This window comes from Prionailurus viverrinus, chromosome B4, assembly GCF_022837055.1.
Source record: "Prionailurus viverrinus isolate Anna chromosome B4, UM_Priviv_1.0, whole genome shotgun sequence".
NCBI classification, from domain to species: domain Eukaryota; kingdom Metazoa; phylum Chordata; class Mammalia; order Carnivora; family Felidae; genus Prionailurus; species Prionailurus viverrinus.
The window spans coordinates 117,307,556-117,322,329 of NC_062567.1; the positions used below are offsets into that span (position 1 = coordinate 117,307,556).

Genomic DNA, 14,774 nt, shown 5'->3' on the forward strand with positions numbered 1-14,774 from the left:
TTGTTAGCACACAGGGTCAGCCTGGCATATCCCCATGCCCTGTGTATCACTGTATTGAAAAATGTGCACAAAATTACATTTGATTCAAGAATATGTGAGCAAATAAAATGTATCTTCAATTTGTATTAGATATCCCACACCTACACACACTAAAACTCTCTTATTTGACATCTTATAATTTGAAATGTTTCATTTAATCCTTTTCCAAATCTCCTCTGGCTGATGTTTATTTAAGATATGAACTATTGTTGATTTCATGGTCAGATCTTCCCAAATGGAACAGAGACTCTACATGGTTCTCTGATAGACTATGGTGATATTTTTAGCACTAATCATAGGTATGAAAACTTTCAACTCCAGAAAGCCAGGGTTTGGAGTACTCTCAGGAATGTGAAAAATCTTTTAGAAATTGATAATTCTTCATTAATGCTTGCATTTCCTTTGCCCGCAAGCATTTTTCTTTTCTCAAGACGGATATGTGTGTGTGCACACACATATCTATACATACGTTCACATATGTATGTAGGAGTGATTGGAAATTATTTTCTTTTAAAGTGTATTTGCATTTTTCCTGCAAGAGGCCTTATAGTTTCCAGGAGACTCTCCAAGCAATTGGTGACTCAGAAAGGGTTAAATATCAGTAAATAACAGACATCTCTCAGACTCCCCTTTCTCTTTTCCTATAGCTATTACTTATGTCTAGGCTGTCACTTTCCCTGGGGTCTGGATGACTGTGACAGCAGCAGAGTTGCCTGTTTGCTGTCAGGCTCTCTGAGCTCCAGACTATACATACAACCAGTCAGTCAGCATAACCTTTTGAAAATAATTTGTGGTCTACTTTATCAAATTTGTTGAGGAGAGATTGTACTACAAATTGAACCACAGTCCAACCTAACAATTACGCTGTAAGAGTACGTGTGCATGCACACTTGGTCTTTGTTCATTCTCCTGGAAATTCTCTCTGTTCCTATTAGTGGAGAAAATGGCCTTATTTGTTTTGTTCATAGAGTAAACAAATTTTTCTTTCATATATAAAAATGAAATAGAAAATCTATTTTACTGGTTACTTCTTCAAGAAGAAAAGTCTATTTTTGTTTTTCTCGTGGTTTTTGTTTTGTTTTGTTTTGTTTTAGTTTTAGAAGTCTTCCAGAGAGTGAATGGTCTATGCATGAATACAAAGCAACTATTTTATTGAGTGCTTATAAATTTTTTTTAATGTTTATTTATTTTTGACAGAGGGAGAGAGAGAGAGCGTGCAAGCAGGGGAGGGGCAGAGAGAGAGACAGAGATGGAGACACAGAATCTGAAGCAGGCTCCAGGCTCTAAGCTGTCAGTACAGGGCCCCACATGGGGGCTCGAACTCATGAGATCATGACCTGAGCCAAAGTCGGAGGCTTAACCAACTGAGCCACCCAGGTGCCCCTTGAGTGCTTATTAACTGCATTCAATTGCTTGGAGAGAAAAACCCAGTGACCTCTAATTTAAAGGCAAGGAGACTTCTGGAAAGGTAAAATAATAATAACTAACAGACCTTTGCAGTTTATAAGTGCTTTCATGCAAATTATCTTACTTAGTCATAATAAGAAGTAAGAAATCTTTTATTCTCATTGTAAAGAATAAGGAAATGAAGGCTTCAAATGATGAAGTAACTTGTCCAAGGTCATGCAGCCAGTAAGAAATGGGGCTGTGACCCTAACTTACATTTTCTGACACTGTATTTCACATTCTTCCACATACAATTAATAGCCTACCAGTCTGTCATGTGACATTTTAGTGAGGTAATTTTATTAAGTACCTCTGAAATCGTGGTACTCAAGTCATTGGCCCACATAACAGGTTAAATAAAGAGGGCCTTTTTTGAAAGAGTAAGAAAAACAACATTGATATTTTAGAACTAGTGCTTGTTTATGTCATGGAGAAAGCTAAAAATCCCCCATAGAAAGGTCTTCACAGAGGTACTACCTTATCACTGCAGTATAAGTCATAGGTAGAATACCCCTCCTTTCCCTAATGATAGGATTGTTCCTAATCTAGCTATCTATCTTTTATAAAATGACCCTTGGGGGAATTTCCTTCCAGAATTTCAAGCTAGGAGAGTTCCTTTCTCTATATACTTTGATAATATTTCTCTCATAAGGACTGCTCTGTAGCCCACTTTTGTCTTGGTTGCTAAGAAGCTTAGAGCCATGTTATATGCTTAGTTGCAGTCATTCTCCTTAGGTTTTCTGGAATATTTTCTTTCCTTTTTCTCTCATCTAAAATTTTTCTTTTAAACTATCTGGTTCATATCTTTTACCATTGCTTTAATGCAGTCTTATTTTACTGTAATTATATCTTTTTTTATAAGCCTTCTCAAGTCTTTTTTGAAGATAGACAGAGTATAAATATACAGAGTCCCACTCTGAAGTAATACCAGCAAGAATATGTGCACTTATTCCATTGAAAAAAAGTAACAAAAGTATGCCAGGTGCAAATGGTTTATTTAAATGCTTGAGAAGTTCACACAGAAGACATTTTTGTTGTGAATGCACGGGGTAATAGAGTCCTGTTTTCTCTCCTGTATTCTTTGTTTTTGTTTTTTATTGTGGTAAGAACATTTAATATGAGATCTATGCCCTCTTAACAAATTTTTAAATGCACAATGCAGTACTGCTAACTATAGGGCACAATGTTGCACAGCAGATCTCTAGAACTTATGCACTTTGCAAAATGAAAATTTATACCTGTTGAATAGAAACTCCCTAGTCGCCCTCCCCCAAGCTCCTGGCAAGCACCATTCTAACCTTTGTTTCTATGAGTTTGACTGTTGCATATACTTCATATGCTATAGACTGAATATTTGTGACCTCCAAAATTCATATGTTGAAGTCGAGTCCCTAATGTGATGGTATTTGGAGGTGGAACCTTTGGGAAGTGACCCCTCGTGAATGGGACTAGTGCCCTTATAAGAGACATGAGGAGAGCTCCCTTGCCCCCTTTTGCCATGTGAGGACACAGTGAAAAGACCCCTGCATGTCATAGGAAGTGGGCTCTCACCAGGCACCGAATTGGTTGACTCCTTGATCTTGGACTTCCCAGCCTCCACAACTGTGAGAAATAAATTGTTTACAAGCCATCCAGTCTACGGTATTCTATTAGAGTGGCCTGAATGGACTAAGACATGATGTAAGTGGAATCATGCAGTATTTGTCCTTCTGTGACTGGCTTATTTCACTTAGCATAATGTCCTGTAGGTAAAGAGGTATATAAAAAGATGCTCAAGATCACTTATTGGGAAAATGCAAATCAAAACTATAATCAAGTATGACCTCACACTTGTTAGGATTGCTATTATTAGAAAGAAAGAGGGGCGCCTGGGTGGCGCAGTCGGTTAAGCGTCCGACTTCAGCCAGGTCACGATCTCGCGGTCCGTGAGTTCGAGCCCCGCGTCAGGCTCTGGGCTGATGGCTCAGAGCCTGGAGCTTGTTTCCAATTCTGTGTCTCCCTCTCTCTCTGCCCCTCCCCCGTTCATGCTCTGTCTCTCTGTCCCAAAAATAAATAAATGTTGAAAAAAAAAGAAAGAAAGAAAGAAAGAAAGAAAGAAAGAAAAAGAAAAAAGAAAAAAAGGTGCCTGGGTGGCTCTGTCCTTAAGCATCTGACTTCAGCTCAGGTCATCATCTTGTGGTCCATGGGTTAGACCTCCTCATCAGGCTCTGTGCTGACAGCTCAGTCTGGGGCCTGCATCAGATTCTGTGTCTCCCTCTCTCTCTGCCTCTCCCCCACTCATTCTCTGTCTCTCTCAAATAAATAAATGTTGAAAAAAATTTTAAAAAAAGATAACAAGTGTGGTGAGGAGGTGGAGAAAATGGAACCTTTGTACACTATTGGTGGGAATGTAAAGTGGTGCAGGTGCTATGGAAAACAGTATGGAGGTTCCTCAAAAAATTGAAAATAGAACTACCATGTGATCCAGCGATCCCACTTCTGGGTATTTATCTAAAAGAATTGAAATCAGGATCTCAAAGAGATGTCTGTACTCCCATGTTCATTGCAGCATTATTCACAATAGCCAAGATATGAAAACAACCTAAATGCCCATCAATGGATCAATGGATAAAGAAAATGGGGTGTATACCTAAAATGAAATACTATTGTCTTTATTTTTTATTTTATTTTAATTTTTTTTCAACGTTTATTTATTTTTGAGACAGAGAGAGACAGAGCATGAACAGGGGAGGGGCAGAGAGAGAGGGAGACACAGAATCTGAAACAGGCTGCAGGCTCTGAGCGGTCAGCACAGAGCCCGACCCGGGGCTCAAACTCAAGGGCCGTGAGATCGTGACCTGAGCCGAAGTCGGACGCTTAACCGACCGAGCCACCCAGGCGCCCCCTACTATTCAGTCTTTAAAAAAAAAGAAGAAAATATTTCCTTTATTTTTATAATAAAGGCTCAATGTCACTATAATGAGCATTTCACATGTCAGCAACAGTGATAAGGTATTTGGTATTGTATGCTACACTTTTATTAGGGGCACCTGGGTGGCTCATTGGCTAGTCATCCTACTCAGTTTCAGCTCAGGTCATGATTTCATGGTTCGTGAATTCAAGCCCCGTGTTGCAGAGCCTGCTTGGGATTCTCTCACTCCCTCTTTCTCTTCCCCTCCCCCACTCACTCTTTCTGTCTCTCTCTCAAAATAAATTTTAAAAAAAGCTTTAGTATTTCACTTTCATTTTATGACTATAATCATTTGGTATGATATAAGAGATAATGGTGGAATTTTCTTAGAAGACTGATATAGAATTGTATCACAAATGGATACAGAAATCAATCTGTATATATCTCACATATATAATTATGTCACATACATGATTATGATTATTGCAGGTATAATCCACATGTCATACACACATAAGCACATATAAGCATGCACCCATTTTTCCAAACACTGGCTACAGAGAATATCATTTAGTATATAGTCTTTGAGGATCAACACTGGGGGGACACCATTTATGGTGTGTTTAACACTGACAGGTGAAAAGAAAACTGGTTGAGAAGGTAAAAGGTGAACCAGAAAGACCTATGAAATTTTTAGTGCTGTCAAATAAGAACAAATCCAGACTTAGGCAAGTGGATGGAGACTTAAGAAGATTATTATAATACGGAGAATGTTCCTCCCTCAGGACTTCAGGCATCTCAAAATCAAACAGAAAACAGCTTTTTTAAAAAAGTTTATTTATTTATTTATTTTGAGCGAAAGCAGGGGAGGGGCAGAAAGAGAGGGAGACAGAGAGAATCTCAAGCAGTCTCCACGCTGTCAGCACAGAGCCGGATGCCAGGCTCAACGCAGGGCTTGAATTCACAAACCTTGAGATCGTGACCTGAGCTGCAATCAAGAGTTAGACGCTTAACTGACTGAGCCACCCAGGTGCTGCAAGGCCTTTTCTTTCATAGGGAGGGATAAAGCAGGACTATAGGAACTTCGAGGGGAAATGGAGCAAGCAGGTGAAGCTGAGCAAACAGCATGAACAGTGTGGTAAGATAGGAAATGTTTTTCCCTGCTGTCAGGTGATTCTGAACGGACTTTTAAGGGAAGATGTCCTGCATTTTAGTGCTTGCTTAGATTTGGGGGCAAGCCAAAGTTCAGCACCCTGTTGAAAAGAGAGACGATCAACTACAGTCTGGTTAGGCCAAGTCATTGGTAAGAAATAGGCCATTGTGAGCACTTGGTCAGTATCTGCAACCTCATGAAAAGTATACACTATTGAAATGCTAACTACTTTTTTTTGCCATAAAAATTCTTATAAGAAGCTTAGTGGATTCAAGAAGCAGGCAAAGTATAGTATCAGAAATTCTGCATTTATTCCAATTCACATAGCTAATGTGCACATGAGTTCAGCTAGTCATTTAAGTCTCTTTCAAATCAGCAGAAGTTTTTTTTTTTAAAGAGCTGAGATGCTTAGGAGAAAATCACTTTTGCTTATAAAAACAAAGAACTTAAATATCTTACACACCTATATCAATTACAGTATGCATTTATTATATTATTATATTTAAAAAGCAGTGTAAAATGAGGATCTGGCAACATTCTTAGAAGAACCTAGTTGAAATACACATACTTGAGATTTATTGGCCATTTGTCCTTAAGAAATTAAGAAGTGGAAAGCTTTAAAGAAGGACATTCTGCCAAAGCACAACCCATTAAAACAGAAGATGAAAGTATGAGTCATGGAATTATTGAGTTGGAAAAGATCTAGTCTTACATTTTAATTTTCAAATGAGGAAACTGAGGCTCATTGTGAAGTGTTGTTTTCCAAGTCACAGAGCAAGTTAGTACAGAGGTTGGAATAGCAAACCAATCAGAGCTCTCTTCCTCTCAGGGTGAAATTCATGAGTACAATTTTATTTCACAGGTTATTTACTTCACTGATTATAAAAGTAAGGTAAAGCTATGATTTATTGTTGAATGAGAATAATAGGTTGCAGAGAAACGTATAAAGTGTGATTTCTTGTTTTTAAAACACAAGCATCATCTATCTATCTATCTATCTATCTATCTATCTATCTATCTATCGTCTACCTACCTACCTATCATTTATCTGTTTGTGATTGCATGGAATTGGAGAAAAGAGTAGAAGCATATATACCATGCTAATATTGGATATTCATAGGAGGGATAAAGCAAGGAGTGGGGAAAAAATGTGAGAAAATAGAATTTTGTGAAATGATATGTGAAAATGAGGATTGCAAAATTCTATCTATAAAATTATTATTAATATGTGGAAATGGAGTGTGCACATAGACAAGGACTAGAGTCTCACTAGAATATGCACACAGACTGACAATGGACATAAAAAAATAATTTTGATCAGGGGTTGGGTTATGAATATTTTAAAAATTTGTATAGTTAAAAGATTTTGCCATCACTTAAAAAATAAATGAATGGATCCTTTTTCTGAAAGCCACTGAAACACACTTATTTTAACTCAAAACTGATAAAAAAGACTTAATCATGTATTCATTAATAGTATTCACTTGGCAAATCTTTAATTATTACATTGATAATTTGCTTATATTGTATATATTTGCTAAACTGACATATAACTTTTTATTTTACAAAAATAAAAGTAATGTATATTCACTGTAAAAATTTCAGAAAATTTAGGAGAGAAGATCATAATCACTGATTAAGTTTACCCAGAGATATCCCTAGTTAACCTTTTTGCATACAGCCTCCAGATCTTTTTCATGAATGTGTATTCAAAGATGGGATTATAATTTACTTTGTTATCTATTCTTTTCACTTAGTAATAAGTTATGACCATATTTCCATGGTAATAGATACAGATACAATGTCATTTTTAACTAGATATTTAAAATTTCATCATAGGGAATTACAGTAACTCATTTTATAAATTTTCTATAAATGATCATTTGGTTTGATTCTATTTTTTGAAGCATCATAAACTGTGTTGAAATGAACATCTTTATATACACTTATTTTGCTCTTGTCCTATTGCTTCCTTAGGATACATTTCTGTAAGTGACATTGTTGGGTACCATTGTTCTTAAACTTCTAAAACATTTCATTTCCTAATTCTCTAGAAGATTATACTTGAGTATCAAAAACACAAGTAAATGAGAAGCCTTGTATTATCATAACAGTGTATCATAGAAACAACTAGTATAAAATACAAAGTTTTTTTCATGGGTAAGTGACCCATGTTTATCACTTAATTCATTCTATTTTAGCAAGACAAATTTGTATTTAAAAACAATAATGATGATCCATAATTTATGAATATCTATTAGCTATATTTCAGATTACTCTTAATTATTTTTACCTCTGTAAAGGCTAAGGGCAGGCTACCTAAAATGTGCCACAATGGCATACTGATTATTTTGAATTGAAACTACTTGGGAAACAGCCAGTACAAAAACACTCAGACCATCCCCTGTACCCCTGAGAGCAAGAAATAAATCTCCCACATGGAAGGTACCCCTCCCTATATGAAGAAATAAAAACATATCTTCGTCACCAGAGATAGGAACTTTAAAGCCAAGAAAAACTGTAGAAACAAACCTTGTTACTTTTTTACTAATCAACCCCTCAGCCCAAATGCTGCTTAGAATCCCTTACTAATTAAAGCTCTCAAACATCTGTTTTCTTTATCTTTTGTCAATTCCTCACAAATTTATTGTCTCTAAGAAGTATAAAAACTGTCTGCCTTAGGTCTCCGTTTCATTTTGGGGCCTCCATATGCACATAATAAAACTTTGATATTTTTCTCCTCCTGTTAATCTGTCTCATGTAAATTTAATTCTTAGTCCAGTTGGAAGACCTTGAAGGATAGAATAAGAATTTTGCCTTCCCTATGCCTCCTACTCTTTTACCAGTATGAGGTTGTTAATGGTAGACTTTGCAAAATGCACTGATATTTATATAGAAATTGTTCAACTAGTTTATTTAAATATTTATTTAAAGTTTATTTATTTTGACAGAGCACACAAGCAGGGGAAGAGAGAGAGAGAGAGAGAGAGAGAGAGAGAGAGAGAGAGAGAGAGAGAGAGAATCCCAAACAGGCTCTGTACTGTCAGCATGGATCTCAATGTGGGGCTCAAACTCATGAACCATGAGATCATAACCTAACCCAAAATTAAGAGTCCAATGCTTAACTGACTAAGCCACCCAGTCACCCCTTAACTAGTATTTTTAAAGTGTCTTACAGTGAAGACTTTTTGCAGCTGTTTTCTAGCTTTATGGTGACTGTGAAAGAAGTATAGCCTATCAAAAATATCATCCATATCTTAAAGATACTTATATGTATTAGAAATAATGGGCCATTATCCACCCTTTGTTTCTTAGGAAAAAAGTTAAGAGAATATAGATAGAAGAGAGAAGAGAAATCAAAGAGGGGAGATGTCATCTATTACAGTATACTATGTACTAGAAATTTAGCTAACTACATTCTCATGTAGTAATTAATTAGATTTTTCCAATGATGCTGAGGGAAGGTAGATATTATTTGTTACAGTTATTTTCTGTATGAAGAAATGATGTTTAGGCTGATGAGATGATTTCCAAAAGTCACAATACTAGTGATTGTTAGGGTGCATATTCAAACTTATGTCTACGTAGGTGACATATTTCTTACTCAAAAAATAAAGTTTTTAACAATTTGAGCTTCTCAGGGATAGGATATATTTTCTCTGGAAGTGGTGAGCTCATCATTATGGGAAGTGTGGGAGCAAATGTTGGTTGATCATATACGAAAGAGGTTATGGCAAATATTTCAGTAAAACTGAAAGATTGTACTTGCTCACTTATCTAGGTCTCTTCTAGAAGGTTAAATATTTTGTTGAATTGAAAACAATGTACCAGTTCTAACTACTGATATATCACAGGTAAATATTGGGCCACAGAATAATACTCAACTATTTCATAATTCAGAGAAACCTAATTTCACAGTTGAATATTATTTGAATTTTGAAAACCAGAAAATCTCAGCCACATTCTATCGATCAAAATCTATATTATGTAGGTTATTTTAGTTTTTAATGACTATTCAGAATGAATAGTGTTAAGTAAATTTTAGTGTCTACTTTGCTAAGAATACAATTGTTTCATTGATTAAATACTGTCTCTTGATAAAGATTAACTCATGCTAGCCTAATGATTACTGTAATTCACATTTTTACATAGCTATTCTATTATTAAGGGATTTCATAGATTTAATCTATCTGGAAAAAAGCTAGTGAAGTGTTATATAAAACATAATAAAAATAAGTTCTCTTAATTTGGACAAAATAGGGTGCTTCTATGCTAACGTATTCTACTACCCACCTTCCCCAGTTGGTTCTATTAAAAATAGTGCTGCAAAAAGAAATAAAAATCAAAAATAAATTTTGCCCATTGCAGAGCTTCTCACAGAGAGGTTTTTAATGTGCAATTTAACAGTTCATGGGAAAAGGAATATTGCTGGAGGCAAGGAAAAATCTTCCTCTGAAAATAAGTAAAGCCCAGGTCATTATCAGCATTTATACATTCACTTTGGGACATAGGAGCTATTTGGAGCTGTGGTTCATTTAAATATGACCACATCAGGTGTACATTGGGAGGGCTTTGGGGGTGGAGCTGAAGCTTTCCATATACCAATAGTTAGGCTTTGCTAAGAGGAAGTGGTTAATTCTACACTTAAATACCCTCGCTTCAGTGCTCCCTTTAGTGCATATGAGCATAATTTAGGGATCCCTTTAGTGCATATGAGCATAATTTTAGCTAAAGAGAAATAAGCAAAGGACTGGCTTCCAGTGTTCTGTGTAGGTAGCATACTTCATTGAAAGGATTATGGATTTCAGGAAGAAGCAAACTTACTTTTTGAAGCAGTTGACTTGGACATATTAGTTACTTTTTCTGAGCTTTTCTTCATCTGTCAAATGGGTATAATAATACTTCACCTAGTTATCTTGAGAATTGAATGAAAAATGTTCACAGGAGAAAAGTGCACAGTATCTGATACACACTAAGAAGGGATTCTTCTTTCCTCTTTGTCATTTCTCTAATAGGAGAACTCTGGAAAATTGTAAATACTTTTTTAAAAAAGTGTTCTCCTAGAGTTTAAGAAATTATATTCCCATCAACAACCACAGCAGAAGAACAGCTATCAGCTGCACCTGATGCTTATCTAGAGTTATGTGAGCAAATATCAAGGGCCTGAGAACAACCAAAACATCATGGAAGAGCAGCTTCTGGGGCTGTAGAGACCTATGCCCTAACCACCCAGAAAAGACCCTCTTTGGGGAAAGGGCCATGTGAGCACTCTCTGTTCTTGCAGACTAGAGCTACGGTGGAGCTTAGATCAGGAGTAGAGAGAACACTTCTTCTGCCTCAGTGAGTTCCTAAATTCCTAGAAACTCTCCATGGAGGGTCTCTATAGCTATGAGGGACTCTCAACTGTAACTTGGCCCTCAGACTCTTGGATGAAGAGGAGCAAAAGCTTAGAAAGTGAAGTTGCAGATTAATGTTAGTGACGGTTTTCAGAGCTATGAACTCACCAGAAAATAGCTTCAGAATTATGATTCATCTATCCAATATAGACAGTGTATTTGATGCTAAAATCTTTTACAAATTCATTTTAATAGCTTTCATTTATAATTAAAATCTTGATTGAATTCATATCTTGGTTTTTAAAAGCTAAGACGCTAGAATTTTTCTCTTTGAATATAATTTAACCTTAAGTATAAGAAAAAAAAATCCCAGCCTCAAAAAAAATACCTCTTTGCTAACTGCTACTTTCTATATTCATGTACTTGAGATGATTCCAATGCAGTAAGTATACCTGTAGTCTGCTTAGTGTGGCAGGAGAACATTAAAGACAATTTAGAAATAGGAGGGTGTTGATAAGATGATTTGTCACTCCTGTACTGTAAAATCTGCGCAATTACTTTGAATATTTGCTGTACATGTGTAATGATCAGCAAATCCTATGGAGTCCATTATTGTCTCCAACTTTACTTATATTTTCCTTAATCTCGTGAAGAAGATCATCAACATGATTCTTAGCAAGTGTGACAATTTTGAGGTAGTTACAACGAAAATGGTAAATTTCCTAAATTGAAAGTGCTTCCTTGTGATACAAGGACAATGGTTAAGAAATAAAACTTTAAGACAGACTCATGAAAGCAGCTTAGAATATGAGTAATTACATTTGAACTAAAATCTTCACTGATCAAAAAGACAAGCAAGGGTTCCTAAGTATCTACCCGTGTAGTATACACATTCTAGTTAGAAAGATAAGTCATGCATACTTGGATAAGAAGGCAAGAGAATTACATTTGTTGACCACCTGCTATGTTCTAGGCTATAGTAGTACAAGTACATAATTTAATCTTGCAGAGGTCTTATGAGGTGGTTGTTAAAAATCTGAATTTACAAGGGAGGAACCTGAGAACAAATAGGTCACAGAGCAAGTGAATTGCAACTCTGGGATCTGAAACTGAGTCCACCTAACTTCAAAACTGGCTCTCTGAGAAAATCCTATATGTGTGAGTATGTGATGATGTAGAATGTACTATCATCACATCATGTATCCAGCATCACCAAAGAACATGATGTTCTATACGATATGAGGTATTCAATATAATTGAATCCTACTGCCAATGCCAATTTCTTTGGCATTTGAATCTGATTTCAAGTGGGAAATCAGAAGTTATGTTCATGAAAATTGTCTATTAATATTATTATGAATGAGAATCTAAAAGACTGACAAAACATAGATTGAGTAAATTTTATTTACTGTTATTTCTATCTTAGTCCTGGATAGCTGGAGTTGTCAGATAGGTTTCAAACTACTATAAAATTTCTGAGGAAATAAAAAAAAAGAGGAAATGGTTTTCTATGAGTGGAACTAGTTGATGATTCACAGAGCCTGCTCAAACTTTGATCTGGTTCCTATTTTTAGGCGTGAAGATGAAAGTGTTCCAAATCTCCTACTGGTCCAATAAATATTTTGTTTACAAAATACCTGAAATTGCAAATGTGCAGGTGGTGGGAGGGGCAAACAAGAACATTGAAACAAAATAGGAAAGAGCATGGAAAATGTAATGCTCATCTTTGATACATCACTGCTTCTGATTTTATTCTCCCAATGATCTTCTGAGTTTTTTAGCCACAAATGTCACAAAACTCATAAAGTTGTGCAGCTCTGTTAAAGCCAGGCTTGGTTCAGTTGCCTTCCAAAGCAAAATCTAGACACTGACAACACACACTAAGTAAAGTAGTATTTCCTCTCACTTATTCTAAATACACCTCCTGTTAATTTCATTGCAAATCTCTTCCCCATTGTCAAGAAAATAGAGAACATCCAGATTTCATAAAAGTAATAAATCAAGTCTAGATTTTTCTCTTTTCTTTTCCAGGGTACCATGGAGTTTTATAATCTCTTTTAGTAATTTCTCTGGTACCAATTGACTGTTGGGCTTCTTACTACATGTAAAACAACTGACACACCACTATTCCAGGGAGGACAGGAAATTAACCACAAAGACTATGAAACTAGCTGACATCATGAAGTTCTTAAAGGAAGGGTAATGTGTGTGTATCTTGATATGTCCACAGTGTCAAACACCACATCTCTCTCATGGTAGGGCAAGGTGGGGAGCTGAAATATAGTACATATCTACATGTGTCAGACTCTACCTATATGCCATTAGACACATCTCTACAATTTTCCTATATTAATATCTTAATTTCTGTTAATGGGGAAACTGAATGAGTTGCCTAAGATCAAACACTTGGTAAGCAGCAGAACTGAGATTTGAATTCATGTCTATCAGGAGCTCCTGGGTGGGCTCAATCAGTTGAGCCACTGACTTCGCTCAGGTCATGATCTCACAGTCCATGAGTTTGAGCCCTGTGTTGGGCTCTGTGCTGACGGTTCAGAGCCTGGAGCCTGCTTCGGATTCTGTACCCTTCTCTCTCTGCCCTTTCCCTGTTCATGCTCTCTCTGTCTCTCTCTCTCTCAAAAATGAAATTTAAAAAAATCTTAAAAAAATTGAATTCACATTTGTTTGACTTTTTTGTTTCACCATGTGATTCCCTGACTACACTTGGTAACCCAGTACATAGTCATGGAATGTATTTTCATGGGGTTGTCACCTCTCTAGTTCTATGTAGCCTCAAGAGGGAAAAGCCTGCAGCCCAGTAAAGTTGTAATTCACAAATGACCTAAAGGACAACTGGAATGCCACATGGTGCAATCACTTAGTGTATAATTAATATGTAATTAAAAGGCAAAAATTAAGGCACATACAGAACCAGTCTTTGTTAATAGTAATGAATCTTTGAGGACTAAGTCTCTACTTTCATTTTCATTATCACTGTAGAAAAATAATAAATAAAGGCAGGGTGTAGGATGGTGGTATGAACAGTAGAAAGAGGAGAGTTAGGGGTAATAATCTGTGGATTTGTTTACTACTAAAGTACCCTTAAAAGGCAGCTTTGCCTGAGTGGCATTTTTAATTAACACTTACCCTTATTATAGCATTAATCTTTCATTATAATCATGTTTATTTTTTTATAATTCTAATACTATCTGTTTGAAGAATTTTAGAGCATTAATGTTCAATGTCACCTAAATCTTCCAATACAGAAGCATTATGTCTCTGCCTGAACATTCTCAGTATCAGGGAATTTCCTATTGGTAAAAAAAAATAAATTCTTAACTTCATATCAATTAAAAATCTGTATTCCTATACTTTCTTCAAATTATTTTGTAAGCATGTCTGAAAGAACTATGTGGCAACATATATTCCTAGGCTAGTTCTTTGGATACTAGAAAAATCCTCAATGTTTATCAGCCTTTCTGTGTGAGAGACCTGGATATACATGCTATCCCAGAGCTAATGTCATATTTGTGTCATTAGACATATGCACATAATTTTGTTATGTTTTTCATAATTTTTCAGTTTTAAAAATCTAAAACAAATATACATTTCAGAAAAAAAATTGTCCAAACTTTTAAAACAATTATCACTTAATTAACATGGGGTCCAGCCATATTGGAATAATTTCTTACCTGTCCCAGCATAGAAGAAATGAGTAAGGTGTTCATCTAGGCCTGAATATTCCCTTCAGTGGCTGCAACCCCAAATTTCAATGTTGCTATTTATCCACCCAGGCCCAGTGCATCATAAGAGAGCCATTTTCCAACTTTCTTGTGCTTAAGAGTCACTAGGGATACTGTTTAAAAGGCCCTGGTGACCAAAGGGCTACAAAATCCCATAGCTGTTTATTCTA

The 14,774-nt window shown here is 36.0% G+C and overlaps 1 protein-coding gene across 2 annotated transcripts in view; it reads right to left on the reverse strand.

Moving 5' to 3' along the window:
- ANKS1B (ankyrin repeat and sterile alpha motif domain containing 1B) overlaps positions 1–14,774 on the reverse strand; it is a 1,101,801-nt gene that overhangs the window by 430,585 nt on the left and 656,442 nt on the right. The gene's annotated exons all lie outside the window — the stretch shown is intronic.